Source organism: Desmodus rotundus, chromosome 4 (genome assembly GCF_022682495.2).
Source record: "Desmodus rotundus isolate HL8 chromosome 4, HLdesRot8A.1, whole genome shotgun sequence".
NCBI lineage: Eukaryota > Metazoa > Chordata > Mammalia > Chiroptera > Phyllostomidae > Desmodus > Desmodus rotundus.
Genome location: NC_071390.1, coordinates 126,958,827 through 126,971,977, shown reverse-complemented (window position 1 = coordinate 126,971,977; position 13,151 = coordinate 126,958,827). Strand labels below are relative to the sequence as shown.

Below are 13,151 nucleotides of genomic sequence, written 5' to 3'. Positions count from 1 at the left end.
TTCTACTTACCATTTATGCTACTTATTCTCTGTACCTTTCCCCCCTCTCTCCCCCTCCCACTCCCCTATTGATAACCCTCCATGTGATCTCCATTTCTGTGGTTCTGTTTCTGTTCTAGTTGTTTGCTTAGTTTGCTTTTGTTTTTGTTTTAGGTGTGGTTGTTAATAACTGTGAGTTTGCTGTCATTTTACTGTTCATATTTTTTATCTTCTTTTTCTTAATTAAATCCCTTTAACATTTCATATAATAAGGGCTTGGTGATGATGAACTCCTTTAACTTGACCTTATCTGAGAAGCACTTTATCTACCCTTCCATTCTAAATGAAAGCTTTGCTGGATAGAGCAATCTTGGATGTAGGTCCTAGCCTTTCATGACTTGGAATACTTCTTTCCAGCCCCTTCTTGCCGGTAAGGTCTCTTTGGAGAAATCAGCTGACAGTCTTATGGGAATTCCTTAGTAGTTAACCGTCTCCTTTTCTCTGGCTGCTTCTAAGATTCTCTCCTTATTTTTAATCTTGGGTAATGTAATTATGATGTGCCTTGGTGTGTTCCTCCTTGGGTCCAGCATCTTTGGGACTCTCTGAGCTTCCTGGACTTCCTGGAAGTCTATTTCCTTTGCCAGATTAGGGAAGTTCTCCTTCATTATTTGTTCAAATAAGTTTTTAATTTGTTGCTCTTCCTCTTCTCCTTCTGGGACCCCTATAATTTGGATGTTGGAACATTTAAAGATGTCCTGGAGGTTCCTAAGCCTCTCCTCATTTTTTTGAATTCTTGTTTCTTCATTCTTTTCTGGTTGGATGTTTCTTTCTTCCTTCTGGTCCACACCATTGATTTGAGTCCCAGTTTCTTTCCCATCACTATTGGTTCCCTGTACATTTCCTTTATTTCACTTAACATAGCCTTCATTTTTTCATCTAATATGCAACCAAATTCAACCAATTCTGTGAGCATCCTGATTACCAGTGTTTTGAACTGTGCATCTGATAGGTTGGCTATCTCTTCATCGCTTAGTTGTATTTTTTCTGGAGCTTTGATCTCTTCTTTGATTTGGGTCTTTTTTTTTTTTTTGGTCTGGAAGTACATGTTAAGTAGTAAGGGGCCGAGCCTTAGGTGTTCCCGGGGCAGGGTAACGCTGGTCGCTGCGCTGTGATGCTGTATGCAGGGGAGGGATCAGAGAAGGAACAATGGCACTTGCTCAGCTCTCTCCTGGATTTCAGTCACGTCCCCTGCTACCCACAAGCAAATTGTGCCCTTCTGGTGCTGATTCCCAGGTGGCTAGTTTGTGTACATTCTAGGACCGTGTAGGTCTCTTCAGTAAACTCTCCTGTGAGGCTGGGAGTTTCTCCGGCTGCCGCCTCGACCCCACAGGTGTTTTCAATCAGTGGTTTGAGGCTTTATTTCCCCGCACTGAAACCCTGGATTGTGCAGTCTGCCTCCCACCCCAGGTGTTTATCCACACTCAGATGTGAGACTGCCCGGTCCGCAATCCACCACATCCCTGGGTCCGCCAGCCCCACCTTGGTGCAAGTCCTCTCCTCCCAGCTGCCCATCTCAGCCCCTCCTACTGGTCTGGATGAATGTTTCTTCTTAACTCCTTGGTTGTCGAACTTCCATACAGTTTGATTTTCTGGACTTGTGGTTGTTTTTTGTTTTTAAATTTGTTGTCCTTTTGGTTGTGCGAGGAGGCAGTGTGTCTACCTATGCCTCCATCTTGGCCGGAAGGTTAGACTCAATTTTTCAAGCTGATGTTTAATAAACCCTGTTCTCAACTCAGCTTTACCAATAAATAGTCCTAGAGAAAAAATGTAAAACACAATTTGAATCACTCAGAGTAACAGATCAAGAAACATACTTAGATGTGTTTATTCATTCAACAAACAAACATTTACTAGTATGTCAGGAATACTGTTCTCAGTGCTGGCACAATTCAACTCAGGGATAAAAAGCGCTGCAGAACACAGCACCATAACAACAACTGACATACAAACGGTCATTAGGGTTCTGACATAAATATCACCTCGTCTGTCCACTGCACACCTCTGTGAATTAGGTTTTACAATCATTAGTGACAAAAAACGATATAGGCGACTTTTTTAATTCCCCACATCAAATAAGTAGCAAGTGAGAAAACTGGGTCTCCAGCTCATATCTTCCAAACCCATATCTCCACTGGTCACTGGGCAGTAACAGGTTACCAGATGCTCTGCTTTTTAAAAAGGCAGATAATGCCAGCTGTTTGTACGGATGTGGAGTGGATGAAACTCTCATAAGGGCTCGTAGGAGAGAGGATTAGTACCACTTTTGAAGGAAGGCACTCTCTACTAAAACTGGCCCAACAGTTCAACACAACATACACAACCAAAATTCCCACGTTTACCAAAATATATATGTACGAATGTTCACAGCAGCACTATTCATAATAGCGCAAAACTGGAAATAAGCCAAATACTCATCAAGAGCAAAATGGAAAAGCAAATTGTGGCATTCTCATAAAATAGAATACTATACAGCAATGAGAATAAACAAACTGTTGCTACACACAAAACAAAAAAGTCACAAACATAATGAGCAAAAGAAGTCAGACACAAGAACACATACCATGTATTCTAATACAAAGTTCAATAATGGATCAAAGTAACCAACAGTCTCAGAAGTCAAGAGAGAAGTCACCTTTGGAGAGAAGTAATGACCTTGGGGTTAGGAAACAGGGAGTTCTGGTTGCTGACCATGGCCTACATCTTGATCTTGGTGCTGGTTACAAGGATGTGTTGTTCCCTTAGGTACATCACCCAGAGCTGTTAATTTAGGATTGAATAACATACATAACTGTTCCATATACACACTATATTTCAATAGAAACTTAAATTGATAGGAAGGAGGGAAAGAGAGAAAAAAAGAGAGCAAGAAAGGAAAAAGGGCAGGAGGGACAAGGGAGCAGAGTGAAGTGACGTTCTCAGGGTACACCTAAGTAATGCCAGCACTGTGCTTGCTTTAATTCTCACTTCTGCTGTTAGCGCTTATTCTCTCTCGCCCTTGACCACCACGCTGTCCTCGGGCACTTTTCAATGTCATCCACGTAACTGCCAATATCAGGCCATTTCCATCTTCTAATTTGTAGTTTTAATGTGTGCTATGGGATTAGAAATCTGAGAAATGTTATCAATTCTGTTAAAACTGTAGGTGAATTACGAGTAAAGAGATTGTGAAGGATCACCTTTGAGTAAACTGAATCCTCTTTAATGTATGTCTTTTTTTTAACTTTCTATCCTGCCTACTCAGAGACTTTTTTGCTGGAGAATATGGTAAATACAAGAGTTCCAAATAGATGAAGTTGGGCCTGGGCCCTATCAGTGAACACTAAGTTTCCAGACCAAAGCTAGAATCAACTAACATAAAACTCCAGATCTCACACATTTTTTATTTGCAAATAGTATAAAGGAGAATATCAATCAGTGAATACACTGACAAAAATGAAAAGAAATTGCTAACTTCTTATCCAGGACATTATGAACAGCTTTTGAATTATGTCACTCATAGAACATTATATCAGTTTTAAAGATAATATATTGCCTTCTCATTTTGTATTTTTATCAATTTTGATTTTTAAAATCCCCCCAAAAGTGTATGATGAGGGTTTCTTTTTGTTGTTGTTTTTTAAGTATATTTTATTGATTCTGCTATTACAGTTTTCCCAATTTTTCCCTCTTTGCCCCCCATCCCCACCTGGTACCCACCTTCCCTCCAGCAATCCCCACCCCCTTAGTTCACGTCCCTAGGTCACCCATATAAGTTCTTTGCTTTCTCCATTTCCTACACTATTCTTAATCTCCCCCTGTCTATTCTGTACTTACCAATTATGCTTCTTAATCCCTGCACCTTTCCCACCATTCTCCCTCTTCACCCCCAGCCAATAACCCTCCAAATGATCTCCATATCTATGATTCTGTTCCTGTTTTCGTCGGTTGCTTAATTTGCTTTTTTACATTCAGTTGTTGGTAGTTGTGAATTTGTTGCCATTTTAATGTTCACGGTTTTGATCTTCTTCTTTTCTTAAATAAGTCCCTTTAACATATCATGTAATACTGGCTTGGTGATTATGAACTCCTTTAGCTTTACCTTGTCTGGGAAGAACTTTATTTGCCCTTCCATTCTAAATGATAGCTTTGCTGGATAGAGTAATAGAAGTTGTAGGTCTTTGCTTTTCATCACTTTGAATAGTTCTTGCCAGTCCCTTCTTGCCTGCAAAGTTTCTTTTGAGAAATCAGCTGACAGTCTTATGGGAACTCCTTTTAGGTAACTCTCTGCTTTTCTCTTGCTGTTTTAAGAGTCTCTCTTTATCTTTAACCTTTGGTAGTTTAATTATGATGTGTCTTAGTGAGGTCCTCTTTGGGTCCAACTTCTTTGGGACTCTCTGTGCTTCCTGGACTTGTATGTCTATTTCCTTTGCCAAATTAGGGAAGTTTTCTTTCATTATTTTTTCAAATAAGTTTTCAATTTCTTGCTCTCCCTCTTCTCTTTCTGGCATCCCTATGATTTGGATGTTGACATATTTGGAGATGTCCCAGAGACTCCTTCTACTATCCTCATTTTTTAATTCTGTTTTTTTTCTTTCTGTTCTGGTTGAATGTTTAATTATTCCTTTTGTTCCATATCATCGATTTGAATCCCAGCTTCCTTCCCTTCGCAGTTGGTTCCCTGTGGATTTTTCATTCCACTTAGTGTAACCTACATTTCTTCCTTTATGTTATTGCCATATTCAATGAGCATCCTGATCACCAGTGTTTTGAACTCTGCATCTGATAGGTTGGCTATCTCCATTTAGTTTAGTTCTTTTTCTGGGGTTTTGTTCTGTTCTTTCATTTGGGCCATATTTCTTTGACTCCTCAATTTGGCAGCCTCCCTGTGTTTATTTCTGTGTATTAGGCAGAGCTAGTTTGACTCCCTGTCTTAGTGCACCTATTCAGTTGAATGGGGCAGAGCCTTAGGTATTTGCCAGGGCAGGGAACCCGCTTCACCACATTGTGACACTGTTGGGGGAAAAGCTTGCAAAGGGGACAATGACACTGCCTGGCTTCTGGAGGTTTGCCTGGCACTCCCCATTTCTAGTCACTCCACCCACTTCCCATATGGGACTGGTGCCCTTCCAGCTGTTGCTCTGGTGGTGAATCCCAGAGTGGTTGGGTTTACATGTGGGTTTCTAAGTCCATGTGGGCCGCCCTTTAACAGAATCCCCTCAGGAAACGGCAGTTTCTTCCGCCGCCCCAAGTTGCACTGGTTTTTATAGACAGAAGTTATAGGGATCTATCTTCCCAGGGCTGGAACCCTGGGCTGTGCAATCTGACCTGGGGCTGAGATAACTCATTCCCAAGGTATCCCTCCTGATTTTTATCCACCACACGTGAGTGTGGGACTGTCCGTTCTACCACCACCACCACCTCCTCCGCCTCTCCATGCTACAGCGTGTTTCCTCTCCTCTCCGCTCTGACTCCATGGCTCTGCCCCTCCTACCCATCTGGATGAATGTGGCTTCTTTAAATCCTTGGTTGTCAGTTCCATACAGTTTGATTTTCTGTCAGTTCTGGGTATTATTTGTTTTGAGGTTAGTTGTAATTCTTCCTGTGGTTGTACCAGGAGGCAAAGCATGTCTACCTATGCTCCCATCTTGACTGGAAGTCCTACGTCTTATTATGAGTTTTATTTAAAATCTTTTAAGGTGTGCCCTAGATAGGCAGCTCAGTTGATTAGAGCATTGTCCCTGTACGCCAAGGTTGCAGTTTTCATCCCAGGTCAGGGCACATACAAGAATCAACCAATGAATGCATACATAAGTGGAACAACAGATCACTCTCTCCCTCTCCCTCGCCCTCTCCCTCTCCCCTTTCCTCTCTCTCTAAAATCAGTAAATTAAAATCTTTTTTTATTTTATTTATTTTTAGAGGGAAGGGAAGGAGAAAGAGAGGAAGAGAAACATCCATATCTGGTTGCCTCTTGCACGCCCCCTACGCAACCCAGGCATGTGCCCTGACTGGGAATCCAACCAGCAACCCTTTGGTTCACAGGCTGGCACTCAATCCACTGAACCGCACCAGCGAGGGCTAAAATCTTTTTAAGGTCTGATAGAGAAATTCAAGTTACACTAAGGATATACCTTTTTTTACAAAATAATCTACAAATTTTTTTTAAAAGAAAGAAGTATTAGTTGGTGATTATTTACCTCCTTTAACATCCTAAGTTCATGTCATTTCTTTCTGTATTCATTCTCCATGAAAAACAAAAGTTAGCACTCAAGCCCGAGCTAAAATTGGCACACACAGACTGTAAGTTCTTCACTAGTGAAATTACCCTGGCACTGCAGGACCTGACACAAGGTTGAGGCAAGAAGGTGCTGGAGCAGAATTACCCACAGGGAAGGATAACCATCACTTTAAACCAGGATAAGCTTTTATCTGTTTCAGTAGCTTCAGCTATGATTAAAACAACATTCATCCATTTGAGGACAATCCTTCCCTAGTTTAATAAGATATCACTACTTCAAAGCTAAAATGTTCATTCCAACCTCCAACAGTAATTTCCCATTTTATGTTTAAGAAAAGCATACGAAGTTTCCTACCAGTATTATCATACCAGTATAATAATCCCTTACATCTACTCAATTTGCAGGGGAAAAGAACAGGAGGAGGTTTTGGCTTATGTAAAAACATCTACAGAGGTACAATCCACCATTACTATTTACACCACCATCTTTTTCGAACACATAACTTAATTCAGAGGCTGGTAAATCCTTATAACTAAGAAATAAAATTATAATGTTCATGAAGGAGATGGAAAGTAAAAGTTTTCTGTCTTCTTTGCCATAGCAGGTAAATAAATCCATCACAATTCGTGGCTGGCTGTCCTTTCAATGCCTTGTTTGAAATGCCATCGCACTACTGAGACTAGAGAAATGCCGTAGAAGTCATTGTCACACAATCACTGTGACGGTCATAAGGAAACATGGCTTTAGGTGAAATAAGATTGGCCACCTCCACAAACGAGCAGCATGAGTGCGTGTGTGCACACACATGCGTGAAAATGTCCATCAAAGAAAAACTGAGTGAAAGGCTAGGTTAGGAGACGCCATCTCCACTGCTGAAAAAATAACTAACAATGCATACTACAAAGGATATAAAATATCACCTCCATGTTAGAAGGACATTGGCATATTTTCCATTTTGTGACACAAATATCAAATGTTTAGATATTGGGAGAAAGGCAAAATGTATTTGGAATATAACTTAGACCTGACCTTATATGAAAATAAACATTAGTCCCCCCTTCCCTTAATCCTTGCATTACACCCAAAAAAATCCTAATAGTAGTTATATCTTGTTTTCTAAAGTCTTATTAATTTCCTGGATGTTGCTAAATGCCTCCCCCACAATACATAAACATCATAAATCACAGTGAGATATGAGATGTGTTCTGCTTGCAGCTTCCTTTGTCCCATTAAATCATGTCCCTGATTCCTTCCATCTTAGCAATGAAGGAGAAACTGTTGATACTTAGAAACTTTCATCCTCATTAGACTTTTCTCTTTTCCATTTTTTCTTTCCACTCCCAATCCTAATATCAACTCCAGCCTTAGACTGCATTCATGTTACTGAAAATAAACACAAAGGAACTAACTACAAGAAACAAGCAGACAGTGTGCATTATTGCCACACTTAAGTAGCAATGAACTCTCTTAGGACTCTCTCCCTGACAACAGCAGTCCTAACCTGCAGCGCCCTCAGAGGCAAGCCAAGAAACCTGATTATCATGATCCACCAGTTAACTTGTATTTCCTTTCCTAGTGTTTCTAAGATGCAAGCAAGATATGGCTAGACGATCTCTCTTGTTATCAGAACAAGGGATCAAACCCTGAACATTGTACTTGCCAGAGCTCAATAAAAAAAAGAAGAAGAAAAGAAATTACCAGCAGAGCCTGCTGGAAGTTGTCCCAAAGGTTATCTAATTTCTGTAACACTTTTTTCTCTAAATATGATTCCTTGTATTCCTTTCACACATTGTTGTAAATGTATCTAATCATTTAAAAGACTAAAATGGTGACACCAACATCAAACATTGATAGTGATTTTATGTTGGCAAAATGAACTAAAAGAGATACATCATTATAAACTAAGTGTATATTCTGGCAATTTCACTGTCTGGGGTGCCTTATACACATTAGTAAGTCTCCAGAATGAACCTTGATATTAAATGATACTGAAAACCTCATTTCAAAAACATTCTCATACAAAATGTTGAGGGGTTCCTGGCTTTCTGTTTTCTCAAAGGTAGACAAGCCTGGAACTAACAAAATGTCCCATCTTATCCCTCCCTCCCTCCCACCCGACTATTATAAATGCCCTATGCCTCAACAGTTCATAAGAGTACTATTTTCCTTTCTCAATCCATATACGGGGTGGGGCAAAGGTAGGTCTACAGCTGTCCATATGGAAAATAATGCAATGATTAATAAATAACAACGCAAGAACCAACTGTGTTTCATGTACTTACAACTGTGAACCTACTCTTGCCTCACCCTGGACGTGGGACTTCCGTGTCATCTTACCAGAGACTCTGGGATCAAGCTGAAACCATTCAATTTCAAGATTTAATGTAAAGAGAACAGAATGCTCTCAGTACATTTAAGTTTAAAATGAAAGTAAACAGGTTTTTTTCTGAATTGTTAAAGCTATAGAAAAATAACAAGCAGACATGCTTCCTTTGACTGAAGTTCCACTAATAACCTCAATCTAAGTGCTATGATGAGCATGGAAATTATTTAAATGCTAATGTGACAAATGCAAGGAGGAGAATTCTGAGCCAGAAACCTTGTTAAGAGACATTACAGTGTCTACAAGAAGCTACTGAATAGTGGTGTAAAGCATTAAAGAATCTATTCAAAACAAAATGAAAAAATTAAACCCGACTGTGCAGTGTATGCTTTCTTTAATTCGAGTAATAGTCTAACTCCAATTCCCAAATAGAAGGAAGAGGGGAAATACAGTACAATGCAGTGTCTCCTAGGGAAGGGGTTGTTCCAGGATCTCAGACAATGTGTTCAGTACGGCCCAGGGGTACTGATTGCCCTTCAGGAGTAACTTTCTCCTGCACTGAAGTGAAACGGAGAAAGAATTAGGGAGAGTAAACTGAAGTTAACTGCTGTTCAATGTCAAGACTGGGAAGAGCTTGCTGCAGGCAATTATGCTGAGAAGCTAAGGCCTTGGGAAGGAATGAGGGGTGGAAAAACCAGGAATTCTACAAGGAACTGAAAAAAAAATGCCTTACACTGGTAGACCACAGGTAGAATGGCTTCCTTCATCTTTCTGGCCAGGTCCAGGGTTGTTGTTTCGTTGTTTTGGTCTGTGTTGTCCTTTGTTACTAACTTTTTCTGTGTGGTACTTGCTGCAGTTTCCCAATGTAGTTCTCAGCTCCCGCCTGCCTTTGGCGACTCTTATTAATGGCCTGGCAAAGGCTGGGTGAAATGCACTTAGGAAAAAAGAAATCACCTGTCCTTGCCAAGACGCACATGCTGCCCAGCACCTGAGGAAGAGCTACACTGTCGCTGGCCAAGAGAAATCAGTTTAACCTCTGCCTCCCCCTCCCAAGCCCAGCAGAGAACCCGCCCGACTCACCCCCACTTTCGGCGTGCAGGGGAGAGCTGGGAACGCTCCGTCTCCGAGCAGTCAGTAAAGTGGGAGCCGGGGTCTCGGTGGCAACGCGAGTGCCCCACGCCTCCCTCGCTAGTGGGCTTGGGGACGTGTCCCCTCCAAGCAGGTGCCCGCTACACTGGGACCACCCGGCCTCACAGGAGCACACGTGTCACCGCGCCGAAGCCCAGCCTGCCGCGTACACTGGCCCCCCAGTCCCGGCAGCCACGCCGGGCTCCGCGAGGGCGGCTGTACAGCGCGGGGAGAACCAGGACCACCCAAACTCCTCTAAACGCCAAGGAGAAAGGGGGAAAAAGTACTTTTCCGCGGAGGCAGCCTCCGCACTCCGCCAGAGAACAGCCCAGGGGATGCCCGGCCCCGCCGCTGACCTCCCCCTGCCCTGCGGGAGCGCGCCCCCCGCACCGCTGACCCGCCGCTCCGCCGCGGCCGGGCGCTCACCTCCTGGGGTCCGGCTTCCGTCGCTCCTCCAGTTTGGCGGTGGAGTGTGGCGCTGCCGCCGCCACAGCTGCAGCCGCCACCGAAGCGCTGCCCGGCGCGCCGCCGAGGCTGGAGGCGGGCGGCCGCGGGATCCCCGGAGGTGCGGGGCCGGGGCGCCGCAGGGCCGGGCGGCGGGAAGTTGTCGGCACGCAGCGCGGAGCGAGCGGGGAGCCAGCCACCCGCGCCCAAGAAGTCACAACTTTGCCGCCTGGGGGGATGCGCGCTGCGGGCGGAGGGGAGCGAGAGCCGGGCGAGGGCGCCGGGGCGGGAGCGTCTCCGGAGCCGGCGGGACCGGCACCTGAACGGCCCGGGAGACCGGGGCGGCGGGTGGCGCGGGGGAGAGGTCTGCACGGCCCGGTGGTGCGCGGCGGGTGAGCGTTTGGGAGCCTCTACTCTACTGGGCCGTCTGCGGCTCCCGCATATTTATGGAGCTTTCCGCTGTTTCTACCATTAACCGACACTGCGGCAGCGGTGCGCGGCCCGGGCGCCCCTCGGGAGCCAGCCAGGGGACGGGGAGCCGGGGAGGGCTGTGCCACGGGCGCGAGCCCGCGATCCATATTTAAAGCCGCGAGTGGCCTCGGCCAGCCCCCTGCCCTGCCCTCGCGCGCGCCCGCCCGGCCCCCACCGCAGCCGGCCGCCGCTGGGCGTGAGCGGCCCGGGCCTCCGCGGCGACGGGGAGGGGCCTCGGGCCGCGCCGCCTCCACCGGGGGCTCGGGCTCCGAGCGCAGCGCCCGCCCGGACCCGGCCGGGCACCCAGCTCGCGCCCGGCCACCCTCGCCTCCCTCGGTTCCTTCTCTGTGCAGCCCCGAGAAGGCTGCTGGGTCCAGCTTTTTGTCCGACCCACAGGAGTTCCCCGCTGGGGAAAGCTTCTGTTCTCTAGCAAAACTGAAGTTGCTCGCGTTTCCGAGCTCCAAATCACTTCTGACGCCACTTTCTGAAACTTGAAGAGTGCGGGTAGAGAGAGGGCTGTCAGCACACAGTCTTAAGTCCTCGTTCACCTTCGGCGAAGGATGGATGTATGGGAGTGCGCGGTTCTCAACCCCGTCCTTCGCTTCTGTCACTGCTGGTTTCCGTCTTCCTCGAACAGTTAGGGAAACATCTGTGGCCACCATGGGAGTTCTTCCCTAAGGCTCATTAAGGAGGTTTAAATCCCCTTCGCCAAGCAAATAATACTAATAATATATCAGTGACCCAGCCCCATTACAATCAGCTAAGTAAACCATTAAACCGTATGTGAACGCACTGTCAACACAGGCACCAGCGGAGCTTCTAAGTACTGCCAGAAAGTGGCCACTTAAAGGATTCGAACCGCATGGCATACAATGCAGTTCCTATTAGTACATATTTCATACAGGTATAGGTGTAAATATAGATATAAATATAAATATATATATATGTTCCAGAAGTCAATGACCAAACTGTATTTTCAAAAGTACCCACCAAACCACATAAAGCCCATGATAAATCATTTCTGATCCCGACTCCCTGTTCCTGGTTCCGAATCTTTCTTCAGTACTAAGCTATCACTAGTAAACCCTTCACAGGGAGGGAAAAAAAACTGGAGGAAAATAATTTGGGGGCAGAGGCTTTTCTTTCTAGTTTTTAAAACTGGAAGAGATCCATTGGACCTCACTAGTGCTTGAGAAGCAGGTATAAACTTGTATCTTTTTTAAATTCTGGCATGTTTAAAATCCTTGCTTAAAGCTCAGGAGGCACTGGGAACCACCCCAGGCTGTCTCATGTCTGAGATTGAAATGTACTCATGTCATGTGTCTGACTGTTTGTTGTTACATCTGGCTAACATGTATGTTCACACATTTTACATGACTCACTGCAGTGACATGGGAAATTCAGAACAGAAGTCTTTTTAAAATGTAGCTTTAAACTTGCCTACATAGTTATGGCTTGTTTTTAGACTATTGTTACAATTAACTTGCAGTACCTGAGCTCACAGTTAGCAAAAATCAGCAACCCCAAAGCAAGCTCACAGGCCAAGGGAAACCACTTTTGTGTTAAGAACTTGCCACTGCTGTTCAGCAGTTGTTCACACTGTGGATTATGTATTTCAACATAGCTGGCAATTTCTCATTATAATCATGAACCAGCCATGACTGGTCAGCATTGGAGAATGTCTGGGAAAGGAAAAGTCCAAGAAACGTATGCTTTCCAGTACTCTGCTGCAAAAGATATCAAACTGTCCTTCACACAAAACAAATAGGTAACCCCTGGAGGCATTTCATTATCAAGATTGGCAAAACTTTACCCTGGAAGGGGCATAAAGTTGGTGTGTGGGCAGGTGGCAGGGAGGAAATTAGAGCACTATGGGGTGAAGTTTTTTGTATGTGCCTTAAACAAGAAAAATTGCTGTCTTTGGCAAAGAACCAACCACCCCTTATCATTCTCATTACTTGATGTTTGCTGTCCCACAATTAAAAGAGCATGTTCCATTTTCTTTCCTATTGATTATTGTCCAGTAATTGAGATGCATGTGCTTTCCCTTTGAAAGGTCATTGATTAACTTTTCTTGTTAACTCCGCATGTGGTCACATTTGCTAATACTCTTCCTGGTGAGGACAATAAATCCTGAGACCTTTTTCTCACCTATTCTAAAATTTCTGAGTTATATCCCTTGATTCTCATGAGCCCAAAGAAAGATTTATTTGTTCTTTTTGTCTTGGGGTTTACACAGCTTGGTGACAAGATAAATGAACAAAAAAAATTAATGGAATTAGAAAACCAGTATAAGTAATCTTCACTGATAATGATTTATTTATTTTTTTAACCAATAACTCTCTGTGCTAAATGACCTTCTAGAATACCCACCCACTGTTTAGCTTATCAATCAAGCTTCTTTCATATCATCCGAGGTCCTAATAGGCAACTAAAGAAAACAGAAAGATGGGAGGAAGAACCTTTGTTTCAATGACAAGCACCATCTAGTGGCAGCAGGTGATGAAAAGTGTCTCCAACAAGAAGAA

General features: G+C 44.1%; 1 protein-coding gene across 4 annotated transcripts in view; it reads right to left on the bottom strand.

Moving 5' to 3' along the window:
* The window catches only part of SLC4A4 (solute carrier family 4 member 4), a 385,416-nt gene that overhangs the window by 312,963 nt on the left and 59,302 nt on the right, over nt 1–13,151 (bottom strand). Inside the window, exon 1 of one of the 4 annotated variants that reach the window (XM_053922271.2) lies at nt 10,135–10,692. The exons of 1 other annotated variant lie outside the window; for it this stretch is intronic. The gene's annotated coding sequence lies outside the window, so the exon portion shown is untranslated. Of the gene's footprint in view, nt 1–9,660; nt 9,681–10,134; nt 10,693–13,151 lie in introns of those variants that run through there. 2 more of the 4 variants (XM_053922273.2, XM_053922272.2) reach the window with 2 other exon arrangements.